At 38.9% G+C, this 14,682-nt stretch overlaps 1 protein-coding gene across 1 annotated transcript in view; it reads left to right on the plus strand.

Annotated features, from left to right (window-relative positions):
• LOC119473740 (sodium channel protein type 8 subunit alpha-like) overlaps window positions 1-14,682 on the plus strand; it is a 106,690-nt gene that overhangs the window by 66,293 nt on the left and 25,715 nt on the right. The window lies entirely within an intron of this gene.

Genomic DNA, 14,682 nt, shown 5'->3' on the forward strand with positions numbered 1-14,682 from the left:
ACATTCAAAATTCTATCTTTAATGTAAAGATGACGTTACTATTGTGACATCAGTAGAGTAGTATGGTGGAGATGGTGTATTTGCTCTCTTGTCCAGCCCCCTTTGTGACCTTATAGCATAGCTGCTGGGGACAGGAGTAGAGCTGAGTAAAGCAAACTGGGCCAATGAGGACAGACCCCGGGTCATTGGCCCTGTTACACAGTTGTCTGGATTGATTCTTGCAGCACTGATTCTTGCAAGTAGAGTCAATTCTGTTATTCCTGTAAGTAGAGAGTGCAGGTGAAAGAACTACCAATCTTCATTTGGCTGAGAGTTTCAAACTTCTGAAACAAGTATTTGTTTGACTAAATCTTGAGCTTCTTTTTCATGATTATTTTCTGAAACAAGGCAACAAGTAGAGAAACAAAGCCAGCTAAGTAATTGAATCTTGAGGGCTGGCATCAGACACCATTTTAGGGGATCCCTCATTTGACAGATTTTTTTTTGTTGAGAGAATCTTGCTCTGTCACCCAGGTTGGAGTGCAGTATCACAGTCTCGGCTCACTGCAGCCTCTGCCTCCTGGGTTCAAGCAATTCTCCTGCCTCAGTCTCCTGAGTAGCTGGGATTACAGGCACCTGCCACCACGCCTGGCTAATTTTTGTATTTTTAGCAGAGTCAGGGTTTCACCACATTGGCCAGGCTGAAATTGAACTCCTGACCTCAGGTGATGCGCCCGCCTAAGCCTCCCAAAGTGCTGGGATTACAGGCATGAACCATTGTGTCCAGCTTGACAGATATTTAAAGAATTAGATTGATAGATTTTTCCAGATGAAGGGGAAATGGCTTTGTATAATTTTATATATACTGATATAAAGCTTATCTAAATTGGCTTTGTTAAAAACAAAACAACAACAAAAAACTGCCCTTAACTAAATTGCCTTTCAGTCTTTAAATTTTGGAAGAAATTTCTGCATCTTTGGCTTGATAATAGAATAGAAGTAAGATGAAGCCAATAGATCTCTTGAGTAGCTGTAGTTATAGAGGCATTTTTAGTTCAGGGTGACAAAAGCAGTTAACACATTCTCCACACAAAATGGTCCTTTACCCATGTGCTTCTGTGTAGCTCAGAACAGCTACATAATAGAAAAAAGTAGAACCATTAGTTTATATCTTACACTGGGAAATCTAGAAAGTTTAACAAACAAAATGATATGATGTAAAGAACAGTAGATTGAAAGTAAGAAATCCCAATTCTATCGTAATTCACCGTGTTTATTATTTACTTTTTTTTTTTTTGAGACAGAGTCTCGCACTGTCACCCCGACAGGAGTGCAGTGGTGTGATCTCAGCTCACTGCAAACTCTGCCTCCCAGGTTCAAGCGATGCTGCTGCCTCAGCCTCCAGAGTAGCTGGGACTACAGGCGTGTGTACCACACCCGACTAATCTTTGTATTTTAGTAGAGAGGGGGTTTTACCATGTTGGCCAGGCTGGTCTCAAACTCCTGACCTCAAGTGATTCACTCGCCTCAGCCTTCCGAAGTGCTGGGATTACAGACATAAACCACTGTACCTGGCCTTATTATTTACATTTTTATTTTCTAGTAAATGTATTGTCTAAGCTACCACAGGTAATTTATGGGGAAATAAATGAAGAAAAAAACTTCTCAAAACTAATTTGTGACTTTTAGCAAGACACTTCATCTCTCTGGGCCTAAACTATTTTTCCAACTCAAATGCAAATTAATTTCTCATTTTCTTTTTTTTTTGTTTTTTGTAGTTTTTTTTTTTTTTTTTTTTTTTTTTTTTTTTTTTTTTTTTTTTTTTTTTTTTTTTTTTTTTTTTTTTTTTTTTTTAAGTTCAGGGGTACATGTGCAGGATGTGCAGGTTTGTTACATAGGTAAATGTGTGCCATGGTGATTTGCTGCACAAATCATCCCATCACCTAGTTATTAAGCCCAGCATCCATTAACTATTCTTCCTGATGCTCCCCGTCCCCCATCCCCTGCCTCTGACAGGTCCCAGTGTGTGTTAATCCCCCACATGTGTCCATGTGTTCTCATGATTCAGCTCCCACTTGTAAGTGAGAACATGTGGTTTTCTGTTCCTGTATTAGTTTGCTGAGGATAATGGCTTCCAGTTCTATCCATGTCCCTGCAAAGGACATGATCTCGTTTCTAATTTCTCATTTTCTTAAACCTGACAGAATATATGAAAAAATATATAAAGCTATTAGTTGTTAGAGCCCAATTTTCCTTTGCATACTTTTTTTCCCTGGTTCCTGCCCTGTAGACAGCCTCTTTCCATTTCCAATGCTTCAGATTTCCATGGCCTGGCTTGAGAGTGAGGACTTACCAAAGAGAGCGGGTCTCTGGACCTGATGAGTGTCATTCATTGGATAGGCCAAATTGATCTTATTGGTGTCCCATTAGGAGACTGGCTCTTCATGGTGGAAACTCTGACTTCAGCCTTTGGCGTCACCACAAGGGCAAATTGTTCCCGGAAAGGATAACTTTAATAGTATTTTCTTGGTGATCTTAAAAAAAATATATACCACCGTACAGAAAAGCTCACAAAATGTAAATTCATAGCATAATGATTTCAAACTAATACCATGTCAAGAAAGAACATTGCTAGCACTTTAGATGTGTTCATTGTACTTTGAAATGAAGGATATTTTACTTGATTAAAAATAATATTCCTGCCCAAGTTTACTTGCAAATCTTTACCAGCAGTGCCGATACTTCTATGGGGGTGGAAAAACTCCACCTGCATTCTCCTAGGGTCCCAGCTGGGTCTGAGAATTAAATTGACATAACACAGATTGACAGGAGAAAAGCATAATACATGCTTTATGTAGCACAGGAGGCCTCAGAAAGAAATGAAGACCCAAAGAAGCAGTTAGAATCAGTTATTTATATGCTGGATTGGACAAAAAAAATAGTAAATTGTGAAGAAGCAACTAAATTATGCGGGGAGGCTTAAAAGATAAGGCTTATTCTAACAAGGTCAGTACAGTATTCTCTTGGTCTCACCTTCTTGCCCTTGAAGATAAGGATGTTGCCTTTCCTTCGGGTTCAGGGAATGTCTTCCACACAGGAATTTCATCTGCCTCTCTTAAGAAACAGCAAGAAGGTCACAGTGATCTTTTTGCACCTGCTGTTTTACAAATGTCTTTAACTTAGTCAATATGCCAGAATAACATATCTTAACCCCTTCACTTCATGCTAACTAGGCCTTGTACTAAATTAGCAAGTTCTCTCCTACAAGGAAGCACACTGGGAATTAGCCCACAAATCAAAAAGTCATAAGGGTAGAAATGACTTTAAGAGGACAGTCCTTTCCATTTGCTTTTCAAGGGCTGCCTTAAATAATTCTTGGCAAAGTAGAATCTCTTTTCTTTGCTAGATGATACTAGTGGAATCCTTTGTCTTTTCCTCTTAGGCCTCACTTTCTAACTGATATCTTTGTGACTTTCACAGAAACTTGTTTCTCATTTCCTTCCCTCTTTCTCCTAGTGGGTAAGAGATAACTCATTTTCGATTAGTAAAGTTCTGGTTTTATCTCGGATTTCCCACTCCCAAGGGACACAGGGCCCTAAAGTTGTGCACCACATTTTTGCGATACTGTTACTTATTCCAGCTGATACTTGTTTGGCTATTCTAAGCTTCTGAGGTCCTCGTTGGATTTCGCACTGACTTTTTCAGCGGTTTCCTGCAAGCAATCTGGATTGTCCTCTCTTTGAATTGCCTCAGACTTCTCAGTGCTATTTTATGTTTTGTCTCTTGGTACTTCGTTCCAATACTTCCTTTCTTTGGCTTTTTTGTTTTTCAGCTGTTTGCTACAAATGATTGTTTAAGGAACATTTAAATTTTTAAATTCAATTTTAAAATAGGTAATTAAGTGGTTAAAAATTCAAAGGTGCTTGGTAAATAAGTTTGCGTTTTACACCTGTCTCTCATCTGCCTATTTTCTATCTCCCTGCACAGGCAACCACTGATAGTGGTATCTTCCAGAGTTTATGCGTATGCAAGCAAAAACAAATACGTGTTTTATGGAACTTGAATTCCATTAAAAACCTTTGTTCTTCGTTTTCTTCCTATTGTTTTCTTAAGCTTATTGAAGTCTTAATTTTGTTCTTTGTTTTTACTTTTTATTATTATTATTATTATTATTTTGGAGACAGAGTCTAATAACTCCAGGTTGGAGTGTGGTGATGAAATCATAGGTCACTGCTGCCTCAACCTCCTGGGCAACCTCTACGTCTGCCTCCCAAGTAGCTGGGATCATACCCATGCACCACCACACCTGGCTAATTTTTGTATTTCCCCCACTTTAAAAAAATTTTTTTTTTTTTTAGTGAAAAATTAAGGACTTTTTCTCTATTGCTCAAAGTGCCTCTCTATCTTTGCTTAAAAAAAAAAAAAAGATACTTTCCAATGCTTAATAATAATTTGTTGAATATGAAATGGCCGTATATATTCCTAATAACTATCTTAAGTAGGCAGCTAGGAAATCTGTAGGTTAAGCTGAAACAAGGCCATCAGAATTGATCCCTATCCCTTTTCCCATTTCTTAGAACTGACAATTGATATATGCGTCTTTTTTGTTTAATGGGTATACCATATTAAAAGAAAGTCATATAAACAAAAATTTAAATTACAAGTTTGATCAATGTGTTTTTAAATAGGGCACACTTTTATTGCATTAAAAAATGATATATGCTTCCTAAAGTTCAGTTTACCTTCAACTTTTCAGGTGTACCTTTTTCTGCCAAGAGAGATCTACTTATAAGAATAATAGAAAATTATAATTTGATAGCCTTAGACATCATCTGGTTCATCCTCCTCATTTTATGAATTATGAGGTGAAGTACTTTGTCAAAAGCCCACACCACTGTTGGTGGTCTAACCAGGACCAGAGCTCATGCCTCCTGACTCTCCATTCATTACAACATATTTCTGGTTCCCCATTTTTCTGATTTTTCATTTATTGATTTTCAGCCTCAGTTGACTCAGTTTTTCTGAAGCTGGGCAGGCAAATAGAAAAATAAGCTCCATTTTCACTTATTCCCTAATAATCGTTGTGGTTTATAGGACAGGTCCTAAAAAGTACAGTGGTAAGAGTATTGCTTATGGGGGGAAGAACTTGTGTTAGCCCCTGTATTGTGTCTTCTCAAGTGGAGGAGCTCTGAGTTGAGCTTGTTATCAATACTGCCAGTTATTCAACTGGACATGTGATCTTGAGGCAATTTAACCCTTCTACCGCTTGTCACTTGTTAAAGGAAGAGTATTTCCTATCTGCCATAGTCCATCCCCTGTCTGCCTACAGTCCATTCTTTACTGCAACTATGGTAAGATAGTATACAATCATGTGTCACTTAACGGGGGGAATACATTCTGAGAAATGAGTCATTAGGCCATTTCATCCTTATATGAACATCATGGAGTGTACTTACACAGATCTAGATGATGCAGCCTACCGCACCCCTAGGCTATATGGTATAGCCTGTTGCTCCCAGGCTACAAACCTGTACAGCATGTTACCATATTGAATGCTGTAGACATTTGTAACACCATGGTATTTCTGCATCTAAACATAGCTAAACATAGAAAGGTAATGCATTGCACTATAGCTACAACTTTTTGACAGATACAAGGTTATAGAGGAATAAAAATTTTTCAGCCTCATAATCATCTTATGGAACTACCATCCCAAACATTGTTGACCAAAACATTATTATGTTGTGTCTGACTATAGTGGAAAGAGTGCCTAACTGGGAATATAAAACGTTGGTTCTAGTTCCGGCTTTGCTTCATGCTTGTCCTTGGCCAAACCACTTTAATTTCCTTTCCTGCAATATTTGCAAAATAGAGTTAGACCTGTATTGTATCTTTCTAGTTGTATTTCGCACTTTGCCTGTCACATACTGTATGTTAGCTGTGGCACACTACTTTCCATTTCCTGAGTGTGGAAGACCCCTCCATCCACCCACCTTCTTCTGGTCTCCCTCTCTTCCTGTTGGAATGTACTCTGTCTTTTAGTTTTACCTTTTGATATTCTACCCACACAGGCCCAGCCTAGAGGCCTCTTCTTCTTTGTAGCCTAACTTAATTTTCCTACACTTGGAGAACTGATTCCTCCTTTTGAATTTTTAAAACACATTAGGATCTTCAGCCCTACACTGGATAAGAAGTTGATTTCAGGTTTAACTCAGGTTAGATGTAGAGGGTACCTCTGTTCCCAATAATATTTGCAGTTTCCTCCTTACTTCACTAATATTAGTGCCATCAGCTTAAGTGATACACACACACACACACGCAGTCCTATATGAGCTCATGGCAGAAAATCCTTGCCGAAAGTGCTGACACACTTTCAAGAGGTGTACAGCACAGAGACCATTACAGGAGGATTTCTGTTTATTAGGTGTGATTTGAAGTATTGCTGATGAGTTGTATTTCCTGCTTTTGCACACTAAGCCTAGATGCTGCTTTCTGTTTTAAATAAAAACTACATATTTTAAAACTTTGGTTTATTTTGTCGTTAAAATTTTTTTCCCAACAATATAAGGAAGCAAAATGATGTTTCAGTTATTTTATTCACCAAATCAAATTGAGAGAAATGCCTGTGAGACATTGGGAGGTGGGCCTTTCTCAAGGGGATGGGTCATTGATGGGCATGTATGGTCTTGTCCACTCTCTAACTATGGTTACCTTGAGGAGAAGGAATTTAATTAAGCGTTCCTAGATCAGATTTCTCTTTTGTTCCTGTGGCAATAGACCAAAAGTTGGGAAATCTTATTTCTGATCCCATCTCTGTCTAATTCCAGGTGATCTTGGGCAAGCCATTTAACCATTTAAGCTCTCAATTCCCCCAATCTAGAAAATTAAGATTATGCTAACAGCTAATACGTCACTTATTTTACAGGTTGCAGTAAAGACCATTTCTGGACTACTGTATGTAAAACAAAACATTCATTCCAAACCCACTTCATTTCTTTTTCTGTAGCACTTAACACCTGGCATGTAATACATTTATTTGTTCATTGTTCATCTTGTATCATCAGCTGGAGCAGTACCTGCCCTATAGTAAGCACACAGTCAATATTTGTTGAATGAATTAATTAATCTTATGAGATAATGCATATGAAAATACTATGTACTTTTCTAAGTGCCATGGGTGTGAATGGTGACATGATTTTCTTCCTAATGAAAAATTTTCCTGTCTTCTGAAATGAACTAAACTCTAAAGGAAAAATGACTGATTACCAATGTTTCTTCCTTTCCAAAGAGTTGGTTTCATTTAGGAGCTGAGGCAGTGGATTGGGAAATAGGTTCCCTGATGTTTTAAAGAGATGGTCAGAAGGCTGGGTAACTTGTTAAGTGCCCCACTCTTGCTGTCCCTCTTGTGGAACCTTAAAATTAAAAAGGACTTTACAAAAGGTCATTAGATAACAGCTTCCACGTAGTGCCGGCATCTCTTCCTGATTTATTGGTCACAAGCGTGTGCTATACAAAGGATGTTATTACCTGAATATTCTAAGTCCTTCTGTCATGTCCACCTTTATTAAGTGTTTTGTTTTTTCTTGGCTATGTCAGTTGTGTTACTTTCCTGGTATTAATTGACTATAAAGGAAATATGTGGAATATGTACTAGTCTGGATTGTCTTATATAAAATGTGATTAACTTATTCAACAATATTTCCTGAGTACTTCCTGTATGTTAGACATTCAGTTCTCCTAGGGGAGACAAAGATTAATACAGTCCATTCTTTACCCCTAAGTAGCTTATAATGTGGTAGCATATAGTGGTATTACTTTTGATGAGGGAGCCCCAGAGTAATTTCATAGTTAAAGCAGTATTCGAATTAAGGCTTGGATTTTAGAAAGGAGGGATGTACTACAACACTTTAGACAGAGTATGGTATGAACAGAGGCCCAGAGAGTAGGGCCTAAGACATGAAAGAAAAAAACAGGTCATCCAATTTGATTGGAATGTGGGGAAGTGACTGAGGAGCAGTGGAAGATGAGGCTGGGGACGGAGAGCTGGAGCAAATCCTGGAGGGCTTAGAATGTTAGACTCAGAGGTGTGGTGGTTGTTTGAGAAGCAGTAGAGAACTAGTGAAGGTTCTTGAATGGGAGTAAGGATACGTGATGATAGCTGTGCTTAGCGAGGTAAATGGGATGACAATATGTAGGCTGGGCTGGAGGGAAAGATAACTGAAACAGGCAGGTCAGCTATGAAGTAATGAGGGTATGAGTTACAGTGGTGGTAAGGGATTGGATGAATTCAACGGTTTTTATACAGGTGAATTGATATGATTTATGATAGATTATGGAGGGTTAAGGAAGGAGTAGAGCATGCAATTATTCATTTGACAATTTGATAAATTGTTACTGTTTTCTGTATTCCCTGGGCTCTGTTCTGTGCCCTTGGCAACAAAACAGACAAGCCATATACATTCTTGGAGCTTAGTTTTTTGTGGGGAAACACATAACAAACAAATACGAAAATTAAATTATTACTGATAACGATACATGCATTAATCAAGATCATATGTTCCAGCTCCTTTAAAAGCTTGTGGTGCTTCGATTTGGTACAGAGGCTAAACTTGGAGAATCCAGAAGACCCGAAGGTTATATGTTCTCTCAAATATTCATTATGTTAAATAGGCCTTCAGCAAGTATTAAATTATAATATTTAAAAGAGACAGTTTTGAGAGAGTTTGCCCCTCTCAGATTTTTACACAGATAGGAATCAAATATACTTGAGCATCAATGTGAGCTATTGGGGTGCCTACAAAGAAACCCAGCATTTTCTCCAAAAAGAGCCTCCAGTCCTAGGTTCTCATGCAAGTACTAAGCTGTGATTCCAAAGTTCTGAGCCGCCTAGGGTATAGACATATGACAGCTTTTACTTGAATTCCAGGATGTGTGTTATTAGCCAGTCATCTCAGCCATAAAATTCCACTGATCAGTAATTTTAGGAATTAGTTTATGTTGGTTTCTCTGGTGTGTGAGTTGTGAAATCTTCTTTTCTTAATAAAAATTTACCTGTGGAATGGGACTATGTAATAATGGCCATTTAAATGCTAAAGAATGTTTCAAGATTGTAATGATATCAATAATCTCTGACAGTAATTAAACATATTTTAAGTGCTTTGTTAGTCAAGGAGAGAAGACTCTGTCATTCTTATACAGAGGGATGCTTCTCTTACTAATTGTTTCCAAACTGACAAATGAGTTGTAAACCTTTCTTTACATATAAGGCTATTTGATACAAATTAAGATCAGGATTACCCAGAAGAATTTTTGATACAAGCTCTGAAGATACATTTCTATTCTAGACACTGTTGAGCCTGGAAAGTTTGGCCTATGGAACCAAGCTTGAGTAAAAGATTCCTCTGATTTCAGAGGATAGGGTGCCCCATCTACTGTTCATGACCAATCCCTCGCCCCAGTCTTTGACCTGTGCCTTTCTACCTCCTCTGGAATTTCACTCCTTTGGTTATGCTCTCTATTTTCTGTATTTTCCATCTTTCCTCTCATATAGGTTCCTTTCCCATAGTCTGTAAACACACTCAAAGCCTCTCCCGTCCTAATGAATCCTCACTTGACCTCCTGTCCCCAGCTAGTCTAATTGCTCCCCATGCCACTGAAAATTGTAAAGAGGAGCCTTTACTCGCCACATACACATCTCCCACCCAGTCCTCCATCCTTGAAGCCTGACGGCATTCTTACCTCTTTCATGAATATTATAAGATCTTCCCAATAACATCGCAAATGGCCAAGTCTAAGAATTTTTTTTTAAATTCTTAACTCACTAACCCTCTCTGCAGTGTTTGACACCATTTATTATTCCCTGACTCTTATATCTCTTTACTTCCTTGGCTTAATTTTCCTTTTATCTCAAATGCTTCCTTCTTTCTCTTTCATTTTTTCAACCTTTCCCTAAAATGTTGATATTCCCTCAGATTCAGTCCTTGGCCCATGTTCGTCTTAGTTGGCACATTCTCCCTGGATGATCTCACCCAGTCTCAGTTCGAGGACTCCAGACTCTAGCCTAGCCTAGAATGTTCCTTAAATATTCAACACCTTGCCAGTCATCCGTGTCTGGATTTCCCACAGGTTACGCAGTATATTCAAAATTGAACTCATTTCCTTCCCTCTCAAACCTGCTTATCTTCTTTTATCTACTCTCCTAGTTGATGGCACCATCAAAATTCCGGATATCATTTTTGACTCCCCAGCTTTCTTCATTCCCTGAGGATTGCCAATATTAGGGAAATCTCAGTATAATATTACATGTTTTCCCAAGTATGAAGCATTGGTGGCTGCAGAAACATTAACTTGCTTCCTCAAATTCCCTCAACTAGTATGTGGTAGAGTCAGGTTTCTGTTCCAGCGATCTGTGAATTTTACTTTCATGATCTTTATTCCATGCTATGATGTCTATGTGGAGCATATTGCAGAATGATTTTTTGGTTTTGTTTCCTATCACTTTTAGAGAATTTTCTATCATTTTGCATTGCCTCAATATGAAGTTAGTATCAGCCTTCCTTACACATGGGTCCACATTTATGAATTCAACCAACTGAAAATACTTGGGGGAAAAAAAAGCACATCTGTACTGAACATGTATAGACTTTTTTTCTTGTAATTATTCCCCAACCAATATAGTATAACTACATAGCATTTACATTGTATTAAGCATTATAAGTAATCTCAAGATGATTTAAAATTTACTGGGGAATGTGCATAGGTTATGTGCAAATAAAACATCATCTTGTTTCGGGGATTGAGCATCAGTGGACTTTGGTATCCCTGGGCAGTCCTGGAACCAATCCCCCATGGATGCTGAGGAACAACTGTATGTTGTTGTGTTTAGTTCATTTGTTTCATACCATATCTTCAGCACAATATCTGAGACATAGAAAAGGTGAGAAGACTTTTCAAACTAAAATTAGTGAATTTTTATGGGTAGATAAGCTAAGGGATTAAAAAAAAAAGAAGGTAGCCATATAGTTTCAATTGGGCACCCGGGGGAAAGTTGGATATAGTTAAAGGTTAGGTGATTTTAGCTGTAGTATTTCTTTATGTCTATGAAAAAAGATATTCATTCGTACATTTAGCAAACATGTATGAACTGTCTACCTTGTGCCAGATAGGCATCACGTTATGTACTGTGCTTGCTAAGCTGAGAAAATCATAGTAGATGGAAGATAAACCCCTCCCCTTCACAGATCTCAGGGTCCAGTGAGAGATACTGGTATGTAAACCTCAATAACAATATTCTGTGTTAACTCCTCTAACAGAAGTAAGTACAGTGTTATAGGTACACACAGGAGGGAAGGATAATTCTATTGAAGAGAGTTGAATGGGGCTGTCTTCAAAGAGGATATGATCTTTGACCTGGACCTTTAAGTATTAAAGTATGGTTAAAAAAAAAATCACCTGTCAGAGAAGAGATGAGAGAGTAGTACAGGTGTGAGGAACAGTGTATATAAAGGCTGAGAGACATGACACAAGTTTAACTGTTTAAAATAGTGAGTGTAGGTGTGACCGAAGCATGTAAAGTGTGGTTTGGTAAGACAGGAGATAAAGCCTAGAGGGAAGTTGGAGCCAATGAGTGCATCCTAAGGGGTTTTGTTTTCTCTCAATTCCAGAGTTCCCAGGTCGGAAATAACCTCTGGGACCCATTTTGAACCAATGCAGTCCTGCTCTGGATTCTTGCTCTAACTAGTGCACAAGTGTCCTGCTGGCTTGTGCCAAGTTAGCCTCTTCTTGTCTTCTAATGACCATCCTATGTTTGGAGCCAAAGAGCTGAGGGAGTGGCAGCAGTGTGTGATAGCAGTGGCAACATCTAATCACATTTAATGAGTGCCTGTTCTATACTAGCCATGGTGTTAAGGACTCCTTGTGACCTTTCATTTAATCTTTATAACAACCTGATAAAATTGAAATAGTGATTGATGGCACCCGCTTTATCAATAAGAAAACCGAGCCTTAGCAACCTTAACATAAGTTGCCTGAGATCATGACAGCTAATAAGCAGCAAAGCTGGGTATTGAATCCAGGTCTTTCTGGCCTCAAAGCCTGTAAACCACTCTGCTCTGCTGCTTTCTAAGAGAGAGAAGAGTGAGAACAGATTCTAGAATATGAATTCAGTAAATAGAGTGGTTGATATGCTTTACATAATAAGCCTGCATTTTGCTCTTGATTAGAACAACTGTAGTCCATGCACCATAAGAGGTTAAAGGAGAAGGGGATCAAAGTCAAATTTATATTGAAGGACAACAAGGAAGAATGGCCATGGAGGAGTGTCAGACCTGCCCTGCCCTGGGAGCAGCACTGTGCTGGCTCAGCATTGAAGCAGGTGCACAGTACTGCTGTTCTGCCAGGTATGGCTTTCTGTGACCAGAATGTGAGCAGGAAGGGTGGCAGCTACTCCAAATGGTTGGAGAGCATGGGGTTACAAGGTCAAACCAAATGAAGAAGTGTATGCAGAAGCACCTGGAAAACTGTAAAGCCACTGACAGATATGCTAGCCTTATCTTCATCAAACTGAACTTGGGGAAAAGACCGTAAACAGCTGCTGTGATCTCTGAAGCACATGCAGGGGGTTCCTTTTGGGCAACAGTTAAAGTTATTAAGTAGAGGAGATTCGTTCATTGATCTGAGGATTGGACCAGATGACCTGGTCCAACTAGTCTGGTAAAAAGAGTTTAGAACTGGAAGGCAGGAGATCTAGTCCCTGGCAACTCTCCTTCTCCTGCTTTAGTTTAGGCAGACTTTAGTTTAGGCAGAGCATTCTGTGCTTGGTTTCTTGTTTATGAAACTAAGAGTTAGATTAGAGTAATAGTTTCAAAGCTTTTTAAAATTGCAGTGTGACATGATAATTAAGAGTATAGGCTTTGTATTTAGATTGCCTCAGTTCAATGCTAAATTTCACCACATAATAGCTGTGTTGTCTTGGGCAAGTTACTTAATCTCATGCCTCAATTTTATCATCTATAAAATAGTACCTACCTCATAGAGTAGTTGTGAGACAATTATTATTTAAAGTATCTTAGTAGGGTGCCTGCCACGTAGTAAATGCTTAATGAACATTGAATGTTATTATTTCTTCAAATAGACTCATAGGTAAAATTATCAGTCCCTAAAAAGGAATTTTTAAAATATGGGATTTAGAGGTCTCTTTTGCTCAATTCTCACTATAGCGTAATAGAGGCGTGGAAGATGATGGTTCTAAACAATCATTCAGCTCAAACAGAAGTAAATGCCTAGGGAAAAAAATTTGCTGGTGTCCTTATATCCTGCTTTGGTTCAGTATTTTTTTCTTTTTCTTCTTCTTTTTTGAGACAGAGTCTCGCTCTGTCACGCAGGCTGGAGTGCAGTGGCACGATCTCAGTTCACTGCAACCTCAGCCTCCCAGGTTCAAGGGATTCTCCTGCCTCAGGCTCTCAAGTAGCTGGAATTACAGGTGCATGCCCCCATCCCTGGCTAATTTTTTGTATTTTTAGTAGATACGGGGTTTCACCATGTTAGCCAGGATGGTCTTGATCTCCTGACCTCGTGATCTGCCCACCTCAGCCTCCCAAAGTGCTGGCATTACAGGTGTGAGCCACCCAGCCCTGCCTGGTTCAGTATTTCTAAGGGCAGCTGGATATTACCAGGACACAGGTACTCTGGAAATTCAGTCTAGTTATGCCTTTGCTGGAGCCTTTCCTGGGACACACTGGGGCTATATAATATAACCTATATTATAATTTTACTTGAGGAATTCACTAGGCTGATTAGCATAAGAAAGACATCAGGATTCTTTTCAACATGGTGTAGTCATTTTTACGTAACAGGTCATTTGTTTCTAAACAGCTTCCTAGGCTGATATAGAATCTGTTTAGATTCTGCATTATATTTTCCTTTATTAAAACAGGAAATTTTGAAAAGACACTTATTTGTTGCTTGGTATATTGGCTGTATGCATACTCAGAAATGAATGCGAAATAGCTGTTGATTAATAACAACTGGCCAGTTGCCTAGTTAAGAACAGGTGCATAAGTCTGGAGGAATAAAGTATGTATATTTTGTTTAGGCAGGCAAGAATTTAAGGCCAGAGAAGTTGGCTAAAAATAAGAGGACCAGTTAGTTCCAGAGATCAAAACAGTTAAGATCTAGGGACAGTCATAAGTCAGTGCCAATAATAGTTATAGTCAGATAGACCCAAAGGTTCCCAGCTGCCCTCTTGTTGATTAGCTAAATTCTGAGCCCCTAGGTGTTCATTATAGCCAGAAGCTCATCAGATACCTGCAGGTTACCTTTGCTCTAATTGAGATGGTGACGTCTCAGGGCAGGGAGAATTGGTTGAGTGAAGAGCTGCTCTCCTGGGCTATGTGTTTCACAGCAAACCAGGGGCTGGATAATAAATATTTCTCTAAGAAGCTTTCTCTTCTATGATACGCTCCACCCCTGCATTGAGTATTCTTCTATATAAAGTCTTTCATGTGTATACATCCTTTATTGTTTTATTTTATTTTATTGAGACAGGGTCTTGTGCTATTGGCCGGGCTGGAGAGCAGAGGCATGATCACAGCTCACTGCAGCCTCAACCTCCTGGGCTCAAACGATCTTCCCACCTCAGCCTCCAGAGTAAGCTAGGTCTACAGGCACATGCCACCACTCCCAGCAAATTTTTTTTTTTTTTTT

This window comes from Cebus imitator, unplaced genomic scaffold, assembly GCF_001604975.1.
Source record: "Cebus imitator isolate Cc_AM_T3 unplaced genomic scaffold, Cebus_imitator-1.0 Scaffold181, whole genome shotgun sequence".
In the NCBI taxonomy this organism is placed as follows: Eukaryota; Metazoa; Chordata; class Mammalia; order Primates; family Cebidae; genus Cebus; species Cebus imitator.